Source organism: Chenopodium quinoa, unplaced genomic scaffold (assembly GCF_001683475.1).
Source record: "Chenopodium quinoa cultivar QQ74 unplaced genomic scaffold, ASM168347v1, whole genome shotgun sequence".
In the NCBI taxonomy this organism is placed as follows: domain Eukaryota; kingdom Viridiplantae; phylum Streptophyta; class Magnoliopsida; order Caryophyllales; family Amaranthaceae; genus Chenopodium; species Chenopodium quinoa.
The window spans coordinates 2,361,009-2,369,238 of record NW_018742974.1 but is presented as its reverse complement, the minus strand read 5'-3'; the positions used below and the strand labels follow the sequence as shown (position 1 = coordinate 2,369,238).

General features: G+C 34.3%; 1 long non-coding RNA gene across 2 annotated transcripts; it reads left to right on the top strand.

Moving 5' to 3' along the window:
* The first annotated feature begins 580 nt into the window (after positions 1-580).
* Positions 581-4,005, top strand: LOC110729236. Of its 2 annotated transcripts, XR_002512861.1 has the most exons (3): positions 582-962; positions 1,815-1,917; positions 3,086-4,005. It is a non-coding gene; the product is annotated as an uncharacterized LOC110729236 (long non-coding RNA). The 2 variants fall into 2 exon arrangements; XR_002512860.1 differs by lacking the exon at positions 3,086-4,005 and having other exon boundaries at positions 581-962; positions 1,815-2,100.
* Positions 4,006-8,230: the final 4,225 nt, after the last annotated feature.

The following is an 8,230-nucleotide window of genomic DNA, read 5'->3' as shown; positions in this document are numbered from 1 at the left end:
TTTATTTTGGACTAATCATGTACTAATAAGTGGCTTTTAAAAAACATAAAAAAAAAAAAATTAACCTTCTCAACAGGTAACCGGTCATAAGGACTGAAGAAAAAAAAGACCCCCAAAGTTCGGATTATTCCAAAATAATCCAAAGTTGGGATTATTGTACCAAAATTGATGAAATTTGGGATTATTTTTCCTTATTTTTCCTATTTTAAATGCTTATTCAATGCTCCTGCAGCATTCGTTAGCAAGATCCTAATAAAAAGAAATGAAGAACCTATACATGAGATGTCTTAAAGACTTAAACTAATACAAAGTATATGATTAAATTTGACCAAATAAACTAACCCCTTAAGCAATTTTTAGTGGGTTACTAACTTACTACTACTGTATTAGAGCAACTCCAATGGTTGTAGCTAGGGACTTGCTTGCAATATTAAATAATCCCTAGCTATTAGCTTGACCATTGGAGCTACAAAATGCAATTAGCTTGGCTAAGAAAGTTAGCTTTGTCAAGCTAATTTGCTTTGAGAAAAACTCACTAAAAAATTTAAAAAGTAGAATCAATAAAATGAAATATAAAAAGTTAATTAAGGAGGTGAAATTCATTTAAATTATAAGCTAATAGCTAGCCATTGGAGTTCAAAGTAGCTACAATAACAATTAGCTTAAAAGTTTATGTGGCATGCCAAGCTTATTGTCAAATTAGCTTGCCGTTGGAGTTGCTCTTAGTGAATGACAGGATAATACAGGTTATTAGCACACCTCATCAACGCTTCTTCATTTTTCAGGCACCGAGTTCTTGAGTCTAACCCTAGAGTCACTGCTCACAACTGAAAAACCCCCCAATTCTCTATCTTCCTCTCTCATCTGCTCACTTTCTCCATCAATCTGCCTCTGCAACCGTCACCATCGCTCATATCGCCGGATTCCTTGTACACCGACGCCGCGCAAATTCCTCTATATATGTAAGTTCGTTTATTTATTTATATTCATCTATTCCAATTCTAATCTCTAGTGTTTTTTTCTATTTTTATATATTGAGATCAATTTGTTGATTAAATTTGTCCATTTATTGAATTGCTTTGGAGTTTCAATGTCAAAACTTGCGTTTTTAATTAATCGTATATTTCTACATGGTTTTGCTTGATTTTTGTTATATATCTTGTTGGGTTTGATAATTGATAGGAATTTTACTGAAATTCAATTGAAGTGATGGAAGTTTGAAATTATTGGTGAAATTTTGGGGCTTTTTGCGTATTTGTAATTACCATTTCGTTATTAGTGTTGCTGAAAAATGTGTATTTGTAATTACCATTTCATTATTACTATTCGCATGTTCCTCAGAAACAACTAAAGGAAGATGTAATTTGCATTATACTTGGGCTGGAAAACAACGAAGATGTAATTTGTAAAAACTATTTTATGATCTTTGGTTCTTTATTATGGTGTTATCACCTACAAATGAGTATAGCTTCATAATTCTAGTTTATCATTGAAGTGGACAAGTGGTGCCATAGTTTCAGTTTTGATAATTTCATCTTAATTTGTTTAGCTGACACATTTTAAATTTACGCACCATTTCTAATTTGGATTATATACTTGGTTATAAAAAAATCCTTTCTTTAGGATTCAATTACACTCTTAATATTCGTACACTACTTGCCAAATCTTTGATCCTAGGTTAAGCTTGATGCCATTTACTTTCCCAATTCTTACATTTACAAAGAATAAAAGTATGCAATGAAATAAGTTTATTAAATAAATCTAGGTATAATAAAAGTTGTTGATTCCCTTGTTTTTTTTTTGGGTTCTTGTAGTGTCCTTCCAGCAAAATGATGTTGATTGTGGACAAGATGTGATGCAATTCAGGAAAAAAATCAATTCACATAAGCCCCTTAAACTTCTTGAACTTGTAACTTTGTAAGTCTTCACTCTCTAGGTTTATGTGATTATTTGTTTCAACTTCTTGGATTAAGTGAAGCTATGGGTAATTATCCTTTAATTAATTTCAATAATGCTTGGATATTCTAGCTTTTTCCCCTGTCAATTTGTTGGACTTATAATATTATATATGAATTGGATGGCTTTTCTTAAGTCTTGTTCTATTTGTCTCAACTGAATAATTTATTAGATTAAATGATTTTTTATACAATATCATTTCGGCTGCCCTTATGCTGCCATTTGTAAATGCATAATATGTTACCGATATTGCTCTCCTTTTCTAGCTATAGTTTGCTACTGCCACTGCAGTCTGCTGCCTTTTCATTCCTGCTGGATGTTGTTGTCTCTATGTGCATGGCAGCTTAACCGAGATCAATCTAAGTTAACTAATAACTATTAATTGCACAATAAACTCCATGTGTTACATCATGGTATAGATATTCAGATGTTAATCTAAGATTCTCTAGATGTGTTCGAGTAGATTAAGTTAATCTCAGTTAATCACTTATCTCAAACCAGTCCCTGGCTCCCTGCATCTCAATCAGAAAGCTATAGCACAAATGCGAAATTCAAGACATGTGAGGTTAAATTGAAATGTTAGAGGATGGACTAAAAGTGAATCCAAACAGTTCAGACACAAGAGTGGTGTGTGTAAGATGTATGTAAAGTCTAAACACTTTCCCGAATTCCATGGCATCAAGAAAAAATCTAACAAATGGTGCCTTATTTGTAGTGTTTGTTGCTTCTATTGCTTCGTTTTGCTGTTGTACCTATTGCCACGTGATTTTTCATTGCTCCCTGCTATGTACGCATATGTTTCCCCTGCTGCTATCTGTTGTTTGCTTTTGTTGCTGCATATTGTCGTCGTACTAGCTGGCACATGGCAATGCTGACTGGTATTAATAGAGGTTGAAAAACCGCTATTAAAAGCATTTTTAACCGCTATAAAAGGCATATTTTGTCGTAATGGTCATGAAAAGTTAGATTATTAATGGTCCTTAAATTGCTATGAATCTTCCCAAGCTTTCAAGTGGGGTCTTGATGAGTTTAACTTGTCTCCATAATATCTTTTAATTATCTAGATAGCTCTATTATAATCATCTACAATATTATGGTATTCATTCATGTCTTATTGGTTTTTAAACAGGCCTTCTAGTGTATTCTCTTGATAATTATTATCAAGGTACTTATCTGGTTTTCATTCTACCAGACCTGTTGCTACTGCCTTAGTCGCTATTATTAACGTTGAAATTATTGATGATGATGATGTTGTAGATGCTGCTGCTGTTAAATATTCCTATTAATGCTAATATCAACTTTGTACAATTGAAATACTTTCTTTTGGGAAAAAATTGTAATATTTATTACAATAATTATTATTGAAAATATTCAACTTTTTTTTTCAAGGTTTAAATATATGTATGTGCATCTGTTTCAATTTAGAGGGAAAAAAACCCATTTTTTTAATGGGCATATTTGGCAATGTTTCATGTAAGAACTGGTGCACCATGGGCACCAAGCATTTAGGTACCGGTGTCTTTGTGGTTTTTATACTAGAAATAATCTATTGCAAAAATTTAGTAACTAAAATATGTATTAGCAACTGATTGGTTAGTAGCACATAATTGATCTTAGTAGTTGCTAATCAGTCACAAAATTATTGGTCTCCGTAGTCGCTAATCCGCCGAACAATACTGGTCAACGTAGTCTTAAAAATTTGGTCAAAGTAGTCACTAATCTGTTGCTAATATTTTGTGATGGAAAACAGATCAGTTGCTAAAATCTCAAAGTTATCATTAAATGACAATCGCAAATTAGTCGCTAACATTTTGCGACGGGCAATAATTTAGTTCCTAAAATTTTAAAGTTAGTTGCTAAATGACAGTTGCAAAGTTGTTGCTAAATTTGTGACTATACCAAAATTAGTCGCAAAAATGGATTTGCGACGAGGTCTTTAGTGACTAACCAAAGTAGTTGCAAATCCTTCGCAAATCCATTTTTGCGACTAATTTGACCGTCGCAAATTCCCCTTTTTCTTGTAGTGGTCTATTATAAAAAAAAAAAAAACAAAGGAAAGAAACAAAACAAGACCTAGGGTGCTACATCTTGAATTGTTGACAACTTCTTGAGATTGCGTCTTCGAGCTTTGTCCATTTCCGACGTAGGTGAAATCCTCTCTAAAAATCAAGTTCATCTATATGATTCATGGTTTCATTTATCAAGTCCCTTTTAATTAATATTCCCAAAGTATAGACTTTTTGAAATGTGTCTAAACCAAGGTATTGTAAATGACACTTGTATGGTAGAGACATATTGTCTATGAACTTTGGGGCAAGTTCATGATCCGGAGGTCTTTGTGGAATAAGAGCAACATTTGATCGCCACCTAGAAAAGAAGTCAATGAAGCCTTTTTCTTCCCCTTGCTTAAGCAATTCGAGATCGTGCAAGGTAGTTGTGAGCTCGATGTTACCTCCATATTGGGTTAAAAAGGCTTTTACAACGTCACTCCAAGTGGAAGTTTGTTTTGCATCGAGGTTATAAAACCATGATCTAGCAGTTGGGTCCAATGAAAGAGGAAAAGTACATGCATATAGGCTTGGCTCAACCTTTTTCAATGCCATAATTCCAATAAAGCTCATTAAGTGAGTCCTAGGATTGTCTGTAACCTTAAAGATTGGCAAATCCGTAGTCAAGAACTTTTTTGGGAGAGTCTTGCCACTAGGTTGTGGTGCAAACTCATAATTGAAGTACTTATTTCCTGAGTTAGCACGAAGGACAAGTTTCTCCAAGGCCTCTACTCTTTCGGCTCTTGCATTTTCTTGCAGAATATTTTCTTTTTCTTTTTCTGCTTTTATTTTAGCCTTTTCTACTTTTTTTTATGAGCCTTCATTTGGGCTTCTTCTTCTCGTAAGGCCTTTAGGTTTTGGAGTTCATCTCTAAGTTTCTCCAATGCTGCTTTGTCACCCATGATTGGACTAGTATGCGAATGTGGAAGATGATCTAGTAATGTGTATCATGAGAAATTGAGCGCGTTCACTTAAACCTTATTTGCCAAGCATTCAAACAATGAATCAAAGTCAAAATTATTGTTTTATTTCTTTATTTTAATCCTTGTAATACGAATTCACTTTAAGAAAGTTTGTTGATGAAGAATGTCAAAAAATTCACGAACAATCAATAATTGAATGTCATGATTTGCGTTGACTTCAACAAGGTAATCATCTAAGGATTTAACTTTAAATGAATTGTTTTCGAAAAATGTAGAAGAGAAAGTCAAGAAAGTTGGATTGAAAATGCTCATCAAGTTTTAGGAATATTAATTAACCCGAACATAAACCTTAAAATGATCAAATATACTATGGTATTTGTTAATCACTTAGATTGCAATAGAGATCTATATCATTTTTTTTTCAATTATGATTCTCGTATTGCTCATCTTTAAAGGATAATATTATACTATTTGCTTAAAAAGAATGATGGCCTTCGAATGTAAAATCCAAGAAATAATTAAATCATTTTCTTGGTTTTATCATTCATTATCTTCTCTCTTTTTTTTTCTGAGAATAATATTTTTTTTTGTATCATACTCTCTTTTTTTTTTATTATTTTTAAGAACGACATTTCTTTTTTTTTTCGTTCTATTTCTCTCTCTCTCTCTCTCTCTTTTTATTGTGTGAGGCAATCATCCCAAGTAAAGTTCTTGGGATTTTCCTTTTAAACCGTAGAAGAGGTAAATTAATTATACTCTTAAATCAAGGTTGACCAATTACAACTAAAAAATGATGAACACGAAAATAAGGGCGTTTAAGAATAAACATATTGATGACGTCCTATTAAGAGATGCGAACTTCTAATGACGAACCTCATAAGAATTAATGTCATCAGCTTGATTATAAAGTACGTAAACGAATCATCATAATCAAAAATAGTATCCCGTGCAATTTTCCGTCTTGTGCTAAGGTGGAAAGTGCAACTTCAAGAGTAACATCTGCCACATGCGTTTTTTTTGGCGAAAACGCAAAAAGAATGATAAATAAACTTTTTTTTTTGCGACAACGCAAAAAGAACAATAAAAAAAATGTTTTTTGGATTTTTGAAAAAAAAAAAACGAAAAAAGATGATCATAGTAAAAGTTTGACAAAGTTGTTAGCCAAAGAGATATTTTTAGCACCTAATTAACGGTTAACCTTGAAGCGGTAGCATCGTTTTCTCCGTATGATATTGCTCGTAACGAGTCAAAGTCAACGTTGAACAGTGGGCGCGCGCAAGACACAGTGTTGCGCAGAGGTGCTGCGCGGAACTTCAGAACTTGCGCTTGGAGGGCGGGCGCAACTTTGACAGTTGCGCGTGCCACCTGGTAGGTTCGACTTTTCTTTGTTTTTTTTTTTTTTTTTTTTTTGTCGAACCATAATTTTTGCGAATTTTTTTTAATATATCTCTAGGTCACAAGTTGAAATTAGTTAGATTAGACACGAAGCACATATTCATGTAGTCACATAAGCACGTAAAAGGAACCGTCAAAGCATACAATGTCATTCTAAGGTCAAGGCTTGGGTGTCCAAGGGTACCATATCTTAAAAAACGATGCACAAATAAATCACTCAACGTGTTGACTCATGACATCGCCTACTCAACATTTTGTTGACAATATGGGTGGGATGATTGTTATTGATTTCGGGATAGAAGCCTAGTGTTGGCAACCCCTAGTCAATGAGCCAATCCCCAATGGTTAAAGTGTGCTATGCTTATGCATGATGCAATGTTGCTTGTTTGATTTTTACTTTTTGTGAAAAAGGAAGATTTTATGCATTCAAGTCTCGCTCTCTAACTAGAGATTATCCAAGTTAATTCTCGTTACAACCCATAAGCAACCTAGTGTTGGATACCTTGGACCATAACTACGAATTAATCATGTAACCTCTAAGTCCCCAGTGGAGTCGCCACTGTAAGGAGGGTGATCCCATCGTAAGGGGTACTCTCCTTAAATGCCCTTGGCCACTTAAAAGCCTAGGACTTTACACTTGTTAGGGTGTAGTAGGATTTGAATTCCTGACTATTTGGGGGACCTTGAATTAGAATTGATTCTATCATTACGCTTTTTTGTAAGAAATAAGTAGGAGTCGGCAATGAGTTTTGGGGAAAACTCATAAACCTCGTTCATGCCTTTTTTCCATGTGAATTTCATGGAATAATTAGCCGGATCATAAGTTTACCCATGCCCAAATTGGTCTATAAACCACAAATGAGTTCAGGAGCGAGGGTACTAAAATAACGTTCCATTTAGACGCGAATCGTTATCCTAGCCCTAGTACGGCGTCTACTAGCTCTTCCTTTTTTACAATTTCATCACCAAACAATATATGCAACGCGATACCTAAAACTATGTTAATTGATTTTATTTACAAGCATTAATTCAGGTAGGAATTACATTGTAATGTCGTTATTTAATTCAATTCTAATCTTTATTTAACGCAAGATACTATGTGGAATTGATTAATTAATATTTTAAAGGTGATCAAACAACACTAATTAATTAATTAAAGTCCTTTTAAAGAAGAAAATAAAGGTGATTTAACTAAGTGCTCGGGAATTTACAACTTCTCTTTGCTAGATCTTTGTTAAGAACCCTTATGGACTCCTTCTTGTTGGGGAACCTCCACCGTAGTAACAAGATATCGAAAGGGTGAGTGTTTAGGACAAGAGGGCTAGGTTGCACAAGTTCACAAGTATTTCGCCAGAGTTTTAGGTTATTTTCTGTCTGTTTAAGCCTCGGTCTAAGCTTGTATTCATAGGGAATGATTAGGTTTAGGGTTTTGAGCATTCTACCGCAGCAGGTGTCGCGCACAAAAGAGCGCAAAAGAATGAGTTGTGCGCGGCACCCCAACACAAGTGATTGAGTTGCGCTGCTATGTGCAGCACAACTAATTGTCTTGCGCGCGACTTTATGGTAAGATACAATTTTATATTTTCCGTATAATTCTAAATATTCCGCAGTGCAACTTTGGAGGTTGCGCGCAGCAGCCTAGCGCGACTCTTTGAGATGCGCGCGGCTTTTCCAGCGGCATCACTAAGATTTAACCTAGGCGCTCCTAAATCCGTCATTATTAGGGTTTAAGCACGGGATTAAGCCTAATTATGATCAGGTTTAGTTATTTGGACCTTTGTTTTGGCTTTTTTCTTTAATTTGGGCTAGTCTTTTGTGTTTTGTGGCTTAACCAGTTATCCATAAGTATTCTTCACTTTGATCCAACACGAAGATGGTTTTATTTATCGTCATTGCACTTCTTGTCGG